This window comes from Garra rufa, chromosome 23 (genome assembly GCF_049309525.1).
Source record: "Garra rufa chromosome 23, GarRuf1.0, whole genome shotgun sequence".
NCBI classification, from domain to species: Eukaryota; Metazoa; Chordata; class Actinopteri; order Cypriniformes; family Cyprinidae; genus Garra; species Garra rufa.
The window spans coordinates 31,846,670-31,852,928 of NC_133383.1; the positions used below are offsets into that span (position 1 = coordinate 31,846,670).

The 6,259-nt window shown below is 34.8% G+C and overlaps 1 long non-coding RNA gene across 1 annotated transcript; it reads left to right on the plus strand.

Moving 5' to 3' along the window:
* The first annotated feature begins 966 nt into the window (after positions 1-966).
* Positions 967-2,011, plus strand: LOC141298810 (uncharacterized). The gene is made up of 4 exons (XR_012341654.1): positions 967-1,311; positions 1,416-1,481; positions 1,566-1,788; positions 1,875-2,011. It is a non-coding gene; the product is annotated as an uncharacterized lncRNA (long non-coding RNA).
* The last annotated feature ends 4,248 nt before the right edge of the window (positions 2,012-6,259 follow it).

Here is a 6,259-nt window from a genome sequence, read left to right on the forward strand (position 1 = left end):
TCATTTACACATAGTTTTGCTCTCTCTCTCTCTCTCTTTGTGGTTCATCATAACCTATTTTTAAAACTCAAAGTTAAATTGTGACCAATTCTGAACTTGAACTTGAAACTTGAAGCTCCCAATGCTGATCGTGAAGAAGCTGCCAAGGAGGCTGAACAAGTCCTTCAAAGGTTCAACCCTTCACAGGTAATGTTGAACACATTTAGTTATAACCAGTTTGCTTTAATGAATGCATCCTTATTTTATGTGTTGTTAATATTTTTCCTTAGAGTCCTTCCTCTCAAATCTCCTTTTGTCACAGATCATTTTTAACACACGGTCTCAGCATGTATATATTTCTCTTTGTTTCAGCTGAAAAGGAAGTCCAAAGGAAAGCCTGTCATGGGATTTGAATTCGACCATCTTGTGCATTTATGGAGAAGACCAAAAGCTGCTAAGGCAAACACTTCCAATGGTACGTCTGTGTTGGTCTGAGCACCTTGACCGAACTTTACTGCAGTTACATTTTGCACAGCATGTGATATTTTTTCAACTTTGGTTTACATACACCACGGCCCCATCAGAACCCTCAGAAAAGTCTCTTGTCAAAGTAGTAATAATTCATACAATTTACCAAGTCAGCAAATTCATATGATATTGTACAAGCATATTCATACATAATTCTATGACTTTTACTCCTACTGCTGATATTGGCCATTGCCTCAACTCTCATTGTAAGTAGTCAGAGTGTTTGTATCATAAAGTCCATTGTATTCTTTATTAACCTTTACAAATTGGCGCAGCATCTTCCCGTTCCACCAGTATGTGATATCTGTCTACATCTCACAGTCTGGCTTTCTTTCCATGATCATTTTCTATTGAACACATCAAAGAAGCAAGAGTCTGGAAATGCTAGTTCAACTTGTCACGTGACAAATCAGATCTGCAATTAATTTGGCCAAATCAGATCACTTAAAGCTGTTCGCACCAAGAGCAAGAACTATAATGAGAATTATTTTAGCTATTTATTTTTCACACCAACAGACAGTAACATTCTGTTTATTTTAAGCGCATGCTGTGGTTATGTTATCTGCCATTTAAATGCTCAAGCTCTTTAAACTTTATTGGATGTCAATGTTTTTATTGTTCATCATCTGGATTTTTTTTTCTGAAAGAGATTCCAACAATATTGTTTCTCTGTGTTATTTAATGTTAAGTAGCTGTGGTGTGGACTCCTTCTTGGTGTGAAGTGGCCTTGAGTGAGGAATGAACATGTTCTTCTTGTGCTCAAACAGAAAAGACAGAGACCTGAAAAGTTGCACTTTGCCATTGGTATGTCTGTATTCAAGCAATGCAGTTATATGTGGTACAGCATTTGATGTTGATCTCTCAAAAGACAGCAGTTATCATTTTTCACATATCCATCTTTTTTATAGCTCCTAGAATGAGCCAATCAACTGTGCCATCATCTTTGGAATCTGGCCAGGAAATGACCAAATATGGTGAGTACTAACACCTGCACCTATTTACCAACACTCTTTCTCTAGAATTATTGTTCATTTATTATTTTGTCTTTTTGTTTGAAGGAGGATGAAGTCAGTTGATGAAGATATTAATTTAATGGTCACCAAGTGCAGCATTGCAGGCTGAGCCTACCAGTTATCTGCTGTGAAAACTGCATTTGCGAACTGTACTGTGAAATTTCAGATGTTACGGTCCATAAACGTAAACTTCACAACTCAACTGCAAGATAGTTGTGGAGGGATTCTTTTGGCCCATACCTCCAACAACCTCCAAAAGGAATTAATGGTAAGTCCAGTGCAACAATTCTGAATAAAAAAAAACTATATATTGTTTATTGATTTACCACATTCTAAATTGTTTTGTCCCTTTAGGACATCTACACCAGGTGGTGTTTGAGGAGGAACATCAGAGACACCAGCCACCCAGGCCATGGACTGCTCTCACCATTAACATCAGGCAGATGTTATCGCAGAACCGTCACCAGCAAACTGCAAGACAAGTTCTTTCCAAAGGCAATAAGACTGAACTGAACTTGCACTAGTAACACATCACAACAACTTCATATGTACTGCACTCTATATGTTACAATGACTGGACTCATCTACTCACTCACTATTCTATTAGGGTGTAAGTCTATATATTTAAATCTAGACTCAGGACACATCTGCTTAGCTGTGCATTTACTGAATGAGCACTGTGCTGTGTCAGAACTGATTACACTGTATGTTATGTATAATCATTTTTATTCTTAAATGTTTCAATAATTTTAAAACCATTTTAAAATCGTTTTTTTTAAATTACATTCCTTGTACTATTGTTGTGATTATTTTTTAAATTATTATTTTAATTCACTTTTATTAATTCCTTATTATTGTATTATTATTTAATTCCTTATTATTGTTCTCATTTTGTTCTCTCAGTACAGTAAAATATTTACCATATATTATTCTCTACCTGTGTTGAGTCCATTTTATGTGTGTGTGTGTGTGTGTGTGTGTGTGTGTGTTGCATATATATTCAATTCTTGTCATCCATACTGTAATGCTGCAGAGTTTGCACAAAAGGACTTCCTGTGCACTGTACACTTACATTCATGGTATTGTGACAATAAAGTAACTTGGTTTAAATTGGTCACGTCTTTTGTTTGTCTGATGATGAGCAAGAAACTAAATGTGATTTTATGATGCTCAGGACATTTCACCATACGTGCATTTGGGTGACTTCATCTGATTAAAATAACATGGTTTTAATGTAACACATTTGGATTTCTTTTGAATATCATTTGTCTTAATATGATACTTTAGCTGTCTCTTTGTTGTATCCTCCGATAAAGTATTGTACATGGTGTTGGATAAAGTATGGTGAATATTCTGTATTAAGGTGTTTGGTAAATTTGGTAATTTTGTAGTGTTTTAATTAAGACACGAACAAAGGCTGAGAGATGAATTAGAAGAGACTGCATGGACTATATTGCTACAGGCACTTCATGTACAACTGAGGATGATGTACCAGGGAAAGATCAACATGAATCCTGTACTGTATTATAAGCAAGATAATCATGCACATTGCTGATGTCCAACACTTGAGGAGAACAAAGACGAGACATATATGACACAGATATTTACCAATTACAAATTAGATCTGTTATATTAAAAATCTTTGAACTGCATAAATGTTATGGCTTTTGCACCATAAACCACACACTGTCTGTACCTTGTCTTACTTACTTACTTTGTTCACTGTCAACACTGTTTTCTTATCCTTGATCTAATGACATAAATTGTGTAGATTTTTTTATGGGGTATATTCTTACTCTTATAAAGATAACTATGACTTGCAACTTACATGATGACAAGTTGTTAAAAAGAAAATCAATATGGCAAAAAATGTGATAGCACTGTTTGTATTCCATGATAAGAATAGATCATCTGTGTATATTTTACTGCCATTCTATCCCTAGGGGTTCACTGGAGTCCCCTGAAAAAGTAAAGAAAATTAACATTTCAAATGGCTAATTATAGTGTCAAAGAGACAACTGGCAGGACAACTACTTATGCCATGTTTACTAAATAATGTTAAACACAGTTTTAAAGCATATATGGAAATATGTTAAGATAAAGATGTTTAAATAAGTGATCTTAGTAAAATACAAAATTTCTGCCTACCTCTCAAATATGTTATAGATGTTTGCACAATGAACATGTTTAAATATCCATTTATAAAAAAAGATTGTATTTTCCCCAATTTCATTATTAAACATTTTAAACTACATTACCCATAAGCATCTGCCATTCTATTGATTGAACGCAAAAAACATGGCGCTGTTTTTTGTAGTTTAATTAAGTTATGCTTAGGGTTAGGATCTCGGTAAAGAGGACATTTCTCACGACATAGCAACACTGCATTGTTAACTGAAGGTATTACTGAAGTAATAATAATAATAGCAAAACATACTTTGCAACATTGAGTGTTTTTTAATTTGGGTTAAAAGATAGTCCAATCACAGCGAGTGCCAAGAGAACTTCACAGCCAATGGTAGCCTAGTTGAACAGAGGCGTCACACTTACGTTCTTTTGGTGAATGGACAGATAATCAGTTTATTTGTCCCCACTCAATATAAAACTGCAACAACAGACTGAATAGTGGGGTTAACCTGATGCAGCAACAAATTTGTTGATTGCAGTGATTTTTTTCTTTCAACAAGGGCATAATATTTTCCGTTGTATAGATTGATTACACTAATATTAATGTAAACAATTTAAACCCAACATTTCCTTACTGTTAAGAATAACTGATGAAAGTAAAAAAATAAAATAAAATTAAAATAAAAATACACCTCTGATAAAAACATTCAAACATGCTTGCTTCTCTAACATTTTAATAGTGTATTAAAGGTAAATAATTAACATTATGAATCACAAATTTTGTAGTGATTTCCCAATGTTTATTGATATATCAAACTTTTCCAAGACAAACATATGAAAACACTATAAAAATTTTTTTTTAAAAAAAGCAGTTGATTATAAAAAAATGTATGTGCATAGAGGCAATCAATTATAGTGAAACAACAACTTAAAACAATGACTAATTGATAAAGCAATTAATAGGTACACAGAAACAAATATTAAACTAACAAATATGCAATAGAAAAAAAACAGGAAAAAAAAGAAAAAAAATTGTATAATATTCAAAAATAAAACAAAATATATTTTTACAGAAAATGTTATATAATGCCAAATTATATTTTACAAACTGGGAGTTTCGAGGCTCCAGTTAAACATATATTTTCTTCCCTTAAACAAACAAATAGGCAAAAAATTATTAAGAACTATATTTCAATATTTTACAATTATTACCTTTGAAAATATATCTCCTGTAATCAGTGTTTGCTTCTATTGTGACTAAATGTGAGACCAATTAAAATAGTTAAATCGCAAAAGAGAAATGCTGAGAGTGAAAGTTGGCAGTAAACGACTGACAGCAGATGTGCCACCGGAGAGAGAACGATGTGGAAGGGTTGTGGAGAGCTGATGGAGAAGGACTAAGTAATCTGTGTAACATCCTGCAAGACAGGAAGAAAGAGAATTTATCACATGATGAACAATAAAAACATTGACAACAACAAATGGTGGACAACAACATAACTGCAGCATGTATAACGGTAAACAGAATGTTACTGTCTGTTGGTGTGAAAAATAAATAGCTAAAATAATTCTCATTATAGTTCTTGCTCTTGGTGCGAACAGCTTTAAGTGATCTGATTTGGCCAAATTAATTGCAGATCTGATTTGTCACGTGACAAGTTGAACTAGCATTTCCAGACTCTTGCTTCTTTGATGTGTTCAATAGAAAATGATCATGGAAAGAAAGCCAGACTGTGAGATGTAGACAGATATCACATACTGGTGGAACGGGAAGATGCTGCGCCAATTTGTAAAGGTTAATAAAGAATACAATGGACTTTATGATACAAACACTCTGACTACTTACAATGAGAGTTGAGGCAATGGCCAATATCAGCAGTAGGAGTAAAAGTCATAGAATTATGTATGAATATGCTTGTACTGTCACGGTGCATGCATCTGTTGTGTTTTTCTCTGTCTCGTGATCATGTGTTGTGTGTGTGTGTGTGTGTGTGTGTGTTACGTCATGCTCCACAGCACGCTGCCAATCAGTCCTCCACAGGTGCATCTCATCATCTCCGGCTATATATACTCACCTCGTTCTCATCTCTCCTGTCGATAGTTCATTCTGGATTGGGTTCGTGTCGGGATTGTTGGTCGTGTCTTCGTCTCAGTTGGATGTGTATTTCGTCAGTGTTCACCTGGATTTACTCACCTTCATCATCACGCCACGTCATCACAGCCATCAAGCCCCTGTGTCACCCAGCCGAGAGATTTCACCACGTTGCAGTTTGTTCATCTTGTTTGTCTTCAATAAACATCCATTTCACTGCATTTGCTTCCTCGTCTCTGTTTGCACCGTCACATGTACAATATCATATGAATTTGCTGACTTGGTAAATTGTATGAATTATTACTACTTTGACAAGAGACTTTTCTGAGGGTTCTGATGGGGCCGTGGTGTATGTAAACCAAAGTTGAAAAAATATCACATGCTGTGCAAAATGTAACTGCAGTAAAGTTCGGTCAAGGTGCTCAGACCAACACAGACGTACCATTGGAAGTGTTTGCCTTAGCAGCTTTTGGTCTTCTCCATAAATGCACAAGATGGTCGAATTCAAATCCCATGACAG